Genomic DNA, 10,722 nt, shown 5'->3' on the forward strand with positions numbered 1-10,722 from the left:
ATGACTTACTCAGTCTGCTTTCTCATAGCACCCAGGACCACCTACCCAGGATGGTTCCACTCATAGTGGGCTGGGCCTTCCCACATCAATCCTTAGTCAAGAAAATGTTCCACAGGCCAATCTGATAGAACCATTTTCTCATTTGAGGTTCCCTTTTCCCAGATGACCCTAGACTGCATCAAATTGACAAAAAGTAGCAAACACAAACTGGATCACACCTTGTTATACGAAATAAACCAATCACAGACAAAGCAAGTCTCATATGTTTTTCTTTCATACATAGAAACTGGAGAGGAAAGGGGGGGATGATACAAGAGTAAAGGTGGGGGGTAATAAGAGCTTGAGATAGAGGCTGTAGGGAGTGGGGGGGAACTGAAAGGAGATGGTAGAAGAGAGAGGAAAGATATAATCAATATGTCATATATGAAAATAGCATAATAAAGCTCACTAATTTGTGTAATTAATACAGGTTAATAAGAAAGATGGCCTACTCAAAAAAGTTAACTAACCATAAATGTGTGAGTTTATTTCTGGACATTCTATTTTGTCCATTTCAACTGGATATATACTATGTATGTATGTATATCCCTATACAATTCCACACTGTCCTGATTACCAACCTTAACAGTCATTGACGGTTACTGAATGTCAAGTAAACAGTCTTAAAAAACAAGGTGGAACAGTTCTTATACAGGCATTAAAACTGACCATAAAGCTATGGTCACTAAAAGAGGCTGACAATAGGCAAAAAAAGAAAAAGTCCTATTTGATGATGAAGCAGTAGGAAACGAAGAGATCATCAATAAATGATGCTAAAGAAAATCAGGCAATCATGTTTGGGGGGATAACTTCAACACCTAACTAAAACTATATAAAAATCAATTTTACACATATCACAGGAAGGTGTAACAATAATACACTCAAAAAACAATATAGAGCATGATGTGATAACCACAGAATGAGAAAGAGTTCTTAAACAAGACATAAAAGTGACTAACAATAGCAGCAAATATTGACTGGACTCTAAAAATTTTGTTTTTTCAATGACACGAGGTGAACCAAAATGTAAAGCTACCAAGTAAAAGGAAATATTTACAACAAATAACCAGACCTCAAGTATAAAACACATAAAGAACTCCTCTAAATTAATCAGAAAGAATAGAGTCAGACATTCAAATAAGCATTTCACAAAAGGAATGACCCAGTGACCAAGAAACGCAAAGATAGTCTCACCACTCTGGACATGGAGATCATACCTATAATCCCAGCACTGGGGAGGCCCACATAGGGTAACAAAGTCTAGGTTGGGATGAGCTACATAGGAAGACCCTGTCTCAAAATGAACAAACAAACCAGGCCTATAATCCCAACACTTGGGAGGTATAAGATCAGGATTTCAAGGTCATCCTGAACTACACAGTGAATTGAAGCCAACTGGGCTACAAATATCCCTATAGTCTAAAAGAAAAAAATCAAATTAAAAAAAAATACTAAAGTATAGTACTTTTATACAACAGAATACTATTCAGCAATGAAAATGAACCTCAGCAATTCACAATCAAAACTCCCTCAAAAAGTATGAAAGGATAAATATGATTCCATATAGATGAAGTTGAAAAGCAAACTAAACCTAGAAAAGAATATACAGTAGACCTCATAAGGTTCTGTGGTTTTGGGTACCAAATAAATGGTCTATCACAAGATAATATTAAGTGGGAAACTACAGAAATAAGCAATAAGTTTTAAATTATATGTTATTTGAACATCAAAATATGTCATGCCATGTACTTCATCCTTCCCAGGAATCTACTGAATCGATGCTGTATATGCTACCTATTCATTAATCTCTTGATGACTTTCTAGATTACCAGATCTACTTTCAAAGTGCTGAGTCCAAGTAACCTTTCCAGAGTAGCTTAACACTATGTCTCAATATCTCTGGCATTCTCTTCAATACATCTCATCCCATAGGCATTACATCATTTCACATTATCATAAGGAGGACTGGATACAAAGCCAGGATGGTGGTACTGAAATCCCAATATTCAGAAGGCTAAGGCAGGAGGATGACAAGTTCCAGACCAGCCTAGACTACCTGAGACCTTAGCTCAAAAAAAGGGATGAGGGGTAGCTAGATGTAGTGGTGCATGCCTTTAATCCCAGCACTTAAAAGGCAGAGATAGGTCAATCTCTCAATAAATGAGTAGAAGAAAGGGAGGGAGGGAAATGGGAGGGACAGAGGGAGGGAGGGAGGGAGAGAGAGAGAGAGGGAGGGATGAATACAGTTCATTAAGGTAGGTAGGTTGGTTGGTTAATTGTCCTCAAACTCATTCTATAGCCCAATGTGTCCTCCAACCCGTCTCATTTTCCTAAATGTTGGGCTAACAGGTGTGATCTACTACACCTGGCTGGCCTCAGTACGGTTATGTGTTAAGTTCTCAACACAGAAGAAGCAGCCTACATTATGAGTTCCCTGTAAGTCAGGACAGTGGCTGAGCCTTTATAAAGTAGGAGTAGATTAGAATGTGAAAAGTAAAGAAAGCTTCCAGAATGGTGACCTAGAGAGGATAACAAGTATTCCATAATTTGTTAAACTATACATTTGTCTTAGATATTTTTCTATCTGTGGGTATGGGTGTGTACATGTGGACAGAGATGTGTTTATGTGAGTCATGTGTACATGCATGCATAGAGGCCAGTGGTCAATTTCAGGTATCATTCCTTGGGAGCCTTATAATTTAAGAAAAAGTCTTTCATTTGGCCTCGAGCTCACAATTAGGCTAGGATGACTAGCCAGCTAGCCCCAGGGATTGGCCTGTCTCACATCTTCCTGCCCCAGGCTAGAATGACAAGCAGGACCACCATGCTTGGCTTTTTCACATGGGTTGCAAAGCTACAACTGAGGTTTTCATATGTGTGCCTCCTCAAGTACTTTACCTCCTGAGCTACCTCCCCAGTACATTATACAATAAAATGAAATTTAAGACCTAAACCTTTATTTCCCAAAATGGTTTCACAATAATATCACAAATGTTAAACCACAGAACACTGGTTAATTCAAATGAAAGGGCTTTCAAATAAAATAATAATGGAGGAAATTAAAGTAATATATCCAGAGGATGCTAAGGTGATACTGTCTATTCATCACATCGTGATTAATATGGGATTAATCCTATTAGTTGTGAACCACTAACAGTGATAGTTTAAGAGTAACTACCAAGTCATTTATGGTGGCACACACTTATAATCCAAATACTAGAAGTGCTGAGTCAAGAAGATTGCAAATTCAAGGTTTGCCTGCGCTACATAGTGAGACTCCAACTCAAAAGCAGAAATAAAATTAAACAGTTATCCTTCTAAAACATACCTGATCATGTATCCTAATTAAAAGTTCATAGCTTCCAGGGTGGTGGTGGCACACACCTTTAATCCCAGCACTTGGGAGGCAGAGGCAGATGGACTTCAGTGAGAAAGAACAGTCTGGTCTACAAAGCGAGTTCCAGGACAGCTAGGGCTATTATATAGAGAAACCCTTTCTAAAAAAAAAGGAAGGAAGGGAAGGAGGGAGGGAGGGAGGGAGGGAGGGAGGGAGGGAGGGAGGGAGGGAGGAAGGAAGGAGAAGAAAGAAAGAGAGAGAGAGAGAGAGAGAGAGAAAGAGAGAACCGGGCGTTGGTGGCAGATGCCTTTAATCCCAGCACTCAGGAAGCAGAGGCAAGTAGATCTTTTTGAGTTGGAGTCCAGCCTGGTCTACAGAACTAGTTCCAGAACAGGCTCCAAAGCAATAGAGAGAAACTCTGTTTTGAAAAAAGAAAGGAAGGGAGGGAGGGAGGGAGGGAGGAAGGAAGGAGAGAGAAAAATAAAGAAAGAAAATCACACCATCACTGAACACTACTACTCCTGTAAAATCAATAAGAAGTAGTAAATTGGAAGGTGAAGAGAGGGAGAAACCACACATATTTCTGGATTGGTGTTCTAACTAAGAAACACCAGAAAAGAGCAGAAATCATTCATTCATTCATTCATTCATTCATTCATTCAGATTGGAATGTACTGAGTTTAAGGAGCCTCCAAGCAGAAGTACTGAACAAGTTAGATACACTGATCCTCACACTCAGGTTAGACAGATCCATTGAAGATGAAAATACAACCTCTCCGCATAAAATAAAACACTAAGGGATAAAATGGCCTGGAGACACAATGAATGAGTGGGTAGAAAAGGATTCAAAGGTGACCAAGAGCAGAGCTAAGAGATTGAGCAAGGAACACAGTACACCCTCTAAAAATCTCTAGGAAGAGAGGTTTACAGAAGGAGAAAGCCAGGCATCATGGCACCTGCCTGTAATTCCAGCACTTGGAAGGCTGAGGCAGGAGAACTGTTGTGAATTTGAGCTGTTGTGAATTTGAGGCCAGCCCGGGTTATGTAGTGAGTCCAAAACCATCCTGGAAGACATAACAAAACCTAGTCTCAAAATGAAATTTTAAAAAAAGGAAGAGGGAGCAAATGTGAAGTCCACGGTGGTGGGCAATTTCCAACATGGATAATCTCTGCCTTCATGGTACTATGAAATCCCACCTTGAGTGTGTTGGAACTAGACACAGGCATCTAATATACCAAATACAGCAAAAGTGACAGCACATCTCCTGCAAGATTAGGTCACAAACACTGTGGCTAGTCTCTCCCCTTCCCCTCCAGAGCTCTTGATTCAAGAGATGCAAGGTGTCAATGTTGTAAGTGTACCCATAATCATACATAGAGATCCAAATGGCAAGGGACTACTTTATTTATCTATCAAAGGGTCAGTAAAAACCTGTGGCCTCCTGCCAGCCATTCGTGCAGTCCTGGAAGCAGAACCTCCTTCAGTGAAGCTCAGGTCACAGCAGCCTCCAGCCACGCCTCACGTTAACAGACCACAATGGTGACCCTGAACCACAGGCACCAAGCACAACCAGACTTCTGACACAGAAACTACCCAAAAAGAAATGCTTTATTTTAAATTTGGAGGTAATTTATTATGTAGCAATAGACCACAGGTATAGCTGCTAAAGGGTTAAATACAAAAACAGAAAGTCACTAGCTATGTTCATGTGCTATTTTCAGTTTCAGTGAAATCATGAAGACGCAGAAGAAAAATCACAGGTGAAAAGATGGAAGAATCTAATAAATGTGGACAACTCTTCCCAAGAAGTCTGGCTGGAAAGCCGAGATGCTGGCTCTAGCCTGAAATTCCTGCATTTGACAGAGTTTGAGGCCAGACCGACAGAGCTACATAAAACCCTGACTCAAAAATTAATTAATTAGTTAATTAATTAAAAAATTAAAAATCAAACAACAAAGTTTGGCTACAAAGCTGAGACAACTTAGAACAGTAAATTGTGTGGAGTTTCTCAAAAAGAGATGTTTAAGCTAAGAAAAAGAAGCCAAGTGAGAAAAATATACGTTCTTGAGAAGTCTGCTAAAGTTCTCCATACTCTGAAATGCTCTCACTACCTCTCTGCCTTAACTAAAAACTGGCTTTCCAATCAGGACACTTCCAGCCGGCCTTTTTTCAGTTTCTCATGCCACACCCTGTAACACAAACAATAAAAACCCAGAGACTGATACTGGTGTACAAGCTGAATATCAGAAAAGCCACTACCTCTTACCTCTACCTGGGACCGAAAGGGCTGTCCTGCTTCAGCGTGGCTGGAGACTAATTCTCTAAGAGTTCAATGTGGCCTTGAACTAACAGAGATCCATCTGCATATCTCCTTAGTCCTGGGATTAAGGGTGTGTGTGACACGACTGTCTGGCTCTGTGGCTTGCTAGTATTGCTGCTGGGATAAAAGGTGTATCGCCACCTCCTGGCTCTGAGGCTTGTAGCTAGCTTTGCTCTCTGTACCCTCAGGCAAGCTTCAATAAATCATAAATAATAAATCACCACAACACCCAATACTGAGAAATGGCCTTTACTAGACCATTATTCCTAAATCCTCATGAACACTCTTACTGTGATTCTCACGCTATTCAGTCAACAGTCTTTGCCCTCTCCCCCTCACTGATGGCTAACAATCATGATGGACAGGCATCAAACTCACAGCAGTCTCTATGCTCCACACCCTACTCCTGCTCCCATGCTGCTGGTTTCAACACACACATGAATGAGTCCTTTCACATCAGTTCTTCAAACTCTCCATCCTCAGTAAGCAACTCTATTTTCTGGCTCCAGCCATTCAATCACTTGTGTATTCATTTACTTGTACTATTATCCATTCATTCATCAAATATAGTAACTACCTATTATTTGCTTTGCAGAGAACACATGATAGACAGTCACTGTCCTAATGAAATATAGGACTTTTTTTTCCACATTTTCCACAAAGACAGCATGAAAAGATGTAGCTGAAATCCAGTAGATGACAACCACATTTCTTCTATTCATCAGTCAAGTAACCCATCTCATTCTATGAAACTAGTGTTGTCTGGCGTGACTCAGTGAATCTCTGTGGAGCCCTAATGATCATTATTTCCCTTGATAAGGGTTCAAAACTATTAGATTGTCTATTCTCAAATAAAGCCAGAGTTCATCATTATTAGATAGTCCAGTCTAAAATAAAGCCAGAGTTCATCATTAGACCAGAAAATGAAATATTTTATGTGATTTTAGAACGGCTAAATAGCATTTAATTGCACCAAATTTTACTGGTAGGAAAAACAAAACAAAACAAAAAAAAAAAAATAGACATAGTAATGCATGCCTGAAATCCCAGCACTCCGGTAGAAGAAGGTAGAAGTAGGACTGTCACTTGGCCCAGGACTCAGAAAAACCAGAGGGCTAACGAGACTGCAGAAGAGGGGAGTCAATCCCAGCACTCACATGGCAGCTCACAACCGTTAACTCAATGGCTTCTAAACCACGAAAATTCCCACCCACATACTTATCCTCGCAAAATTTCTGTTTGTATTTGAAATGCCCCCCCAAGTATTCCCATGTTTGAACACTTGGTCCCCAGTGGTGGCACTGTTTGGGAAGATTGTAGAACCTTTAGGAGGTGGAGAACTAAAAAGACAAAGCCGCTTTCTCTGTGTAACAGCCCTGGCTGTCCTGGAACCCACTTTGTAGTCCAGGGTAGCCTCAAACTCACTGAGATCTGCCTCTCTCTGCCTCCCAAGCCAGGAGGTGGTGGCACAAGCCTTTTTAGTCCTTGAAGCTTTTTACATAAGCCCAGAGCCCTTCCCATTCACTCTGTGCTGCCTGTGTGCAAACACAATGTGATGAGCAAGCGCCTTGCTACTGCCACCACACTTTCCCTTCCTGCTGCCAAGCCTTCCCCACCGTGATCAACTGTATCCCTCTGGAACTATAGTTCAAATCCTTTCTCCCCAAAGTTGTTTTTGTAAGGGTTTTTTGGTTTTGTTTTTTCTTTTTTTTTTTTTTTTTTTGGGGGGGGGGGTTCACAGACTTTATTGGCTCAACAATAAATGGTAAAGAAAAACACATGAACTATTACTCTTGGGGCATCCACAGACACAAAAAATACCCTTCAAAAAAGTTTGTCAAGAAAAAGAACTAAGGCAATGCTTATTAACATCCAATGTCTGCAACTTATTCATTTACTTACTGTATCATATTTCCTTAGCTAGCATAAATGAGATTTCAGATATTTGTCTGCTTGTTCCCTACTAGAGTCCTAGCACTTAAAACACTTGATATATAATACATGCTCAATGTGTATTGCTCTTATAATTACATTATTTATTTTGTGTCTGTGTGTACATAGGTGCAGGTGTGCCATGATGAGCAAGTGGAATCCACACAACAATCTGTAGGAGTCCGTTCTCTCCTTCTACCATGTAAGTCCCAGCTATTGATCTCAAATGTTCAGCTTGGCTTACCTTTAGCTACTGAAACATCTCCCAGCCTTTAATATATGCATTTTAACTGAATGAAAATAATGCTCAAAAAATAAGTTGTTGTAAAGGTATTAACAGACATGTTAATTACATGCCAATATTGTTTTGACTGGAGAGATGGCTCAATGGTTAAGAGTACTTACTCTCTTGCAGAGGGCCCAGGTTCTGTTCCTAGCACCTACATCAGGCGCTACATCTACAACTTCAGTTCGTATGACCCTCTGCACACATGCAGTATACATAAAGTCACACATACACCATATATTCATAACTAAAATTATCTTTTTTAAAGAAATTATGGTTAAGGCCAAGTATGGTGGCACACACTGTAAGGCAGCACTCTCACTCCAGCACTGAGGAGGCAAAGGCAGACAGATCTGAGTTCAAACCCAGCCTAATCTACAGAGCAAATTCCAGAACAGCCAGGACTATACAGAGAAACCCTGTCTTGAAAAACAGAAAAAAAAACAACTAAGCTTAAACAGCAATATGTCCTACACTATACAATGGCAAGGCTAGGATTAAACACTCTAATTCCAGAATTGACACTCCAAAACATGGAAAACCTCAAGCACCATACAGTTCAATTATATCCCACATAATCATGGCCCATGGCTCTCAAAATAGCTGATGGACTACTTATTTGATTACACATGGCATTTTGTTCTCTGCTTCTTTCTCCATCAGTGGTTCTGACACCTTATATACAAAATGCATCTAACAGCTCTCATACTCCTTCCTACAAAGGGGCATAATAAAGACAGCAGCTGTTTCTGTGAAAACCTTCACTTTTACATTTCCAGTCTAAACCTGGACTACAAGACTGACATAATCCTCTATGACTTTAGTAATGAAGAAAAACAAACTTCAATGGACTCAATAATAGGATAGAGAATGAGAAGCAAACAACCATTAAAAAAGAGACAATCTATTACAGCTCAATCACATCTGGAAATCACTATGTAGTCCAGGCTGGCTTCAAACTCAAGGCAATCCTCCAGTCTCAGCTTCCTAAGCACTGGAATTACAGGTGTGAGCCACCACGTTCAACTAGCAAAAATATTTAAGATTTTATATTAAGTTATATGTGTGGGGAGTGTGAATGATGTGAATAGACGTGCAGATGCCCAAGGAGGCCAGAAGAGGAAGTCAGATCCCCTACAGCCAGATTGTGGCAATGTGAGCAGCCTGACACAGGAGTTGGAAACCAGTCTCAGGTCCCAGAAGAGCAGTAAACTCTCTTAACTGCTGAGCCAAGTAATAGGTGCTGATTAATAAAATAAAATGCAAGATTTTCTCAGACGCAATAAATTCTAAACTGGTTTTTAAATAGGTAATTTCTACTTGACACCCACCAAATAGGTCATGTCTGCAGTCTCAGGCTAAGATAGAAGAGTCTAGAGTGAGTCCTTGCCTCTTGCCTTAAAAAAAAAAAAAAAAAAAAAAAAAAAAAATCTGAAACATTGGACAGCCAGATAACTTGGCATGAAAGAGTGCTTATGGCACAAGTCTGACAACCGAAGTTTGATCCCAGCAATCCACAGTGAGAGAGAACCAGTCCCAAAGGCTGTCCTTTGACCTCAAAGCGCGCGCGCACACACACACAAACACACACACACACACACATACACACACATAGATACACACACTTTAAGTCCATTTTTTTTAACTCCAAAAATAATCTCCTCCAATGAATACAATGAACACAAAATGTATCAAGGTCTACCAAAAAAACAAGGTGTAAAAGACAGTTGCACTTTAAAACACTTAAACAATTTTCACATAAATTTGCTCCAACAGAACTGTTCAGTTTGTTTTATCCACTCAAAGTCATCAACCACAACCACCTGCAACTATTACTCTGAAATGTGCTTGGCAAAGCAACTGAGTCCCCGGCCTTTTCTTATAGGTTCAGTTTTCAGTTTATAAATTAAAAATGGTACAAAGAGATCAAGCAAAAGACGGGGCAGGAAATTTTTAAAAATTGGAAGACAGCACTTTTAAGAGGCTAACAGTAGTAAGACATACTTCCTCATGGTTGCTACAGAATGAAGTTGTCTAAACACCAACATCTTCCTCCTGTATGTAAAATCTGATTCACTCACGCTCACAATTTACCTTCTCCAAGTCAACGCAAAGGGACTCTTCCCTCTGCGAATTCCACTCATCTGGTCAAGAAAAGAACCAAAGCCCTAAAGTGGCAATGTGAGATCTGCTTAAGCTGCCCCTCCAGCTATCTCGAGGGCAACATCCACGCTTCGTTTTCCTTTTGAAATACAACCTTTCTTCTTCTATCTCACCAGGTCCAAAATAATAAAAAGATCATCTTAAACATTTTACATCAGATCCACCTTGGCCGCACCCCAACTCCAAGTCGTCGTCGTCCCCCGAATATCCCCGCCTCCCCACATCATGCCTCCCACCTCCGGGTCTCGGAAATGCCAGAAGCCCCCACCTCCCACAGCGGAGGTCCCCTCCGCCAGCGCCTGCGCTCCCGCCCAATCCCGGAGCTCCACAGGGCGCGGTCGCCGGTGGGCTCCGGTGCGCTGGGGCGGGGTCCGCCCTCCCGACCTCCCCATCCTCCCCCCCCCACTCCCCGCTCGATCAGGAGGGGGAGGGGTCCCGAAGCCTCACCTACAGCTCCGCCCCTCCCCAGGGGCGCTCTGCCCTGCCCAGCCAGGGCCGGGAGCGCCGAGCCGGGTAGGAAACCGCAAATGCCTCGGCGCCTGCAATCGCCGGACAGCACGACGTCCCGCCTGGCGCGCGGGCGGCTCCCGACGCGGCCGCCTCACTCTCGTCAGGGCCGCCGCTGCCGCTGCCGCTGCCGCCGC

General features: G+C 41.6%; 1 protein-coding gene across 8 annotated transcripts in view; it reads right to left on the reverse strand.

Annotated features, from left to right (window-relative positions):
• The window catches only part of Erc1 (ELKS/RAB6-interacting/CAST family member 1), a 273,287-nt gene extending 262,849 nt beyond the window's left edge, over positions 1-10,438 (reverse strand). For 4 of the 8 annotated variants that reach the window (XM_051203830.1, XM_051203828.1, XM_051203836.1 and 1 more), the window contains exon 1: positions 10,315-10,335. The gene's annotated coding sequence lies outside the window, so the exon portion shown is untranslated. Of the gene's footprint in view, positions 1-10,314 lie in introns of all 8 variants that reach the window. The other 4 variants (XM_051203831.1, XM_051203829.1, XM_051203833.1 and 1 more) reach the window with 3 other exon arrangements.
• Positions 10,439-10,722: the final 284 nt, after the last annotated feature.

This window comes from Phodopus roborovskii, unplaced genomic scaffold (assembly GCF_943737965.1).
Source record: "Phodopus roborovskii unplaced genomic scaffold, PHOROB, whole genome shotgun sequence".
Lineage (NCBI taxonomy): Eukaryota > Metazoa > Chordata > Mammalia > Rodentia > Cricetidae > Phodopus > Phodopus roborovskii.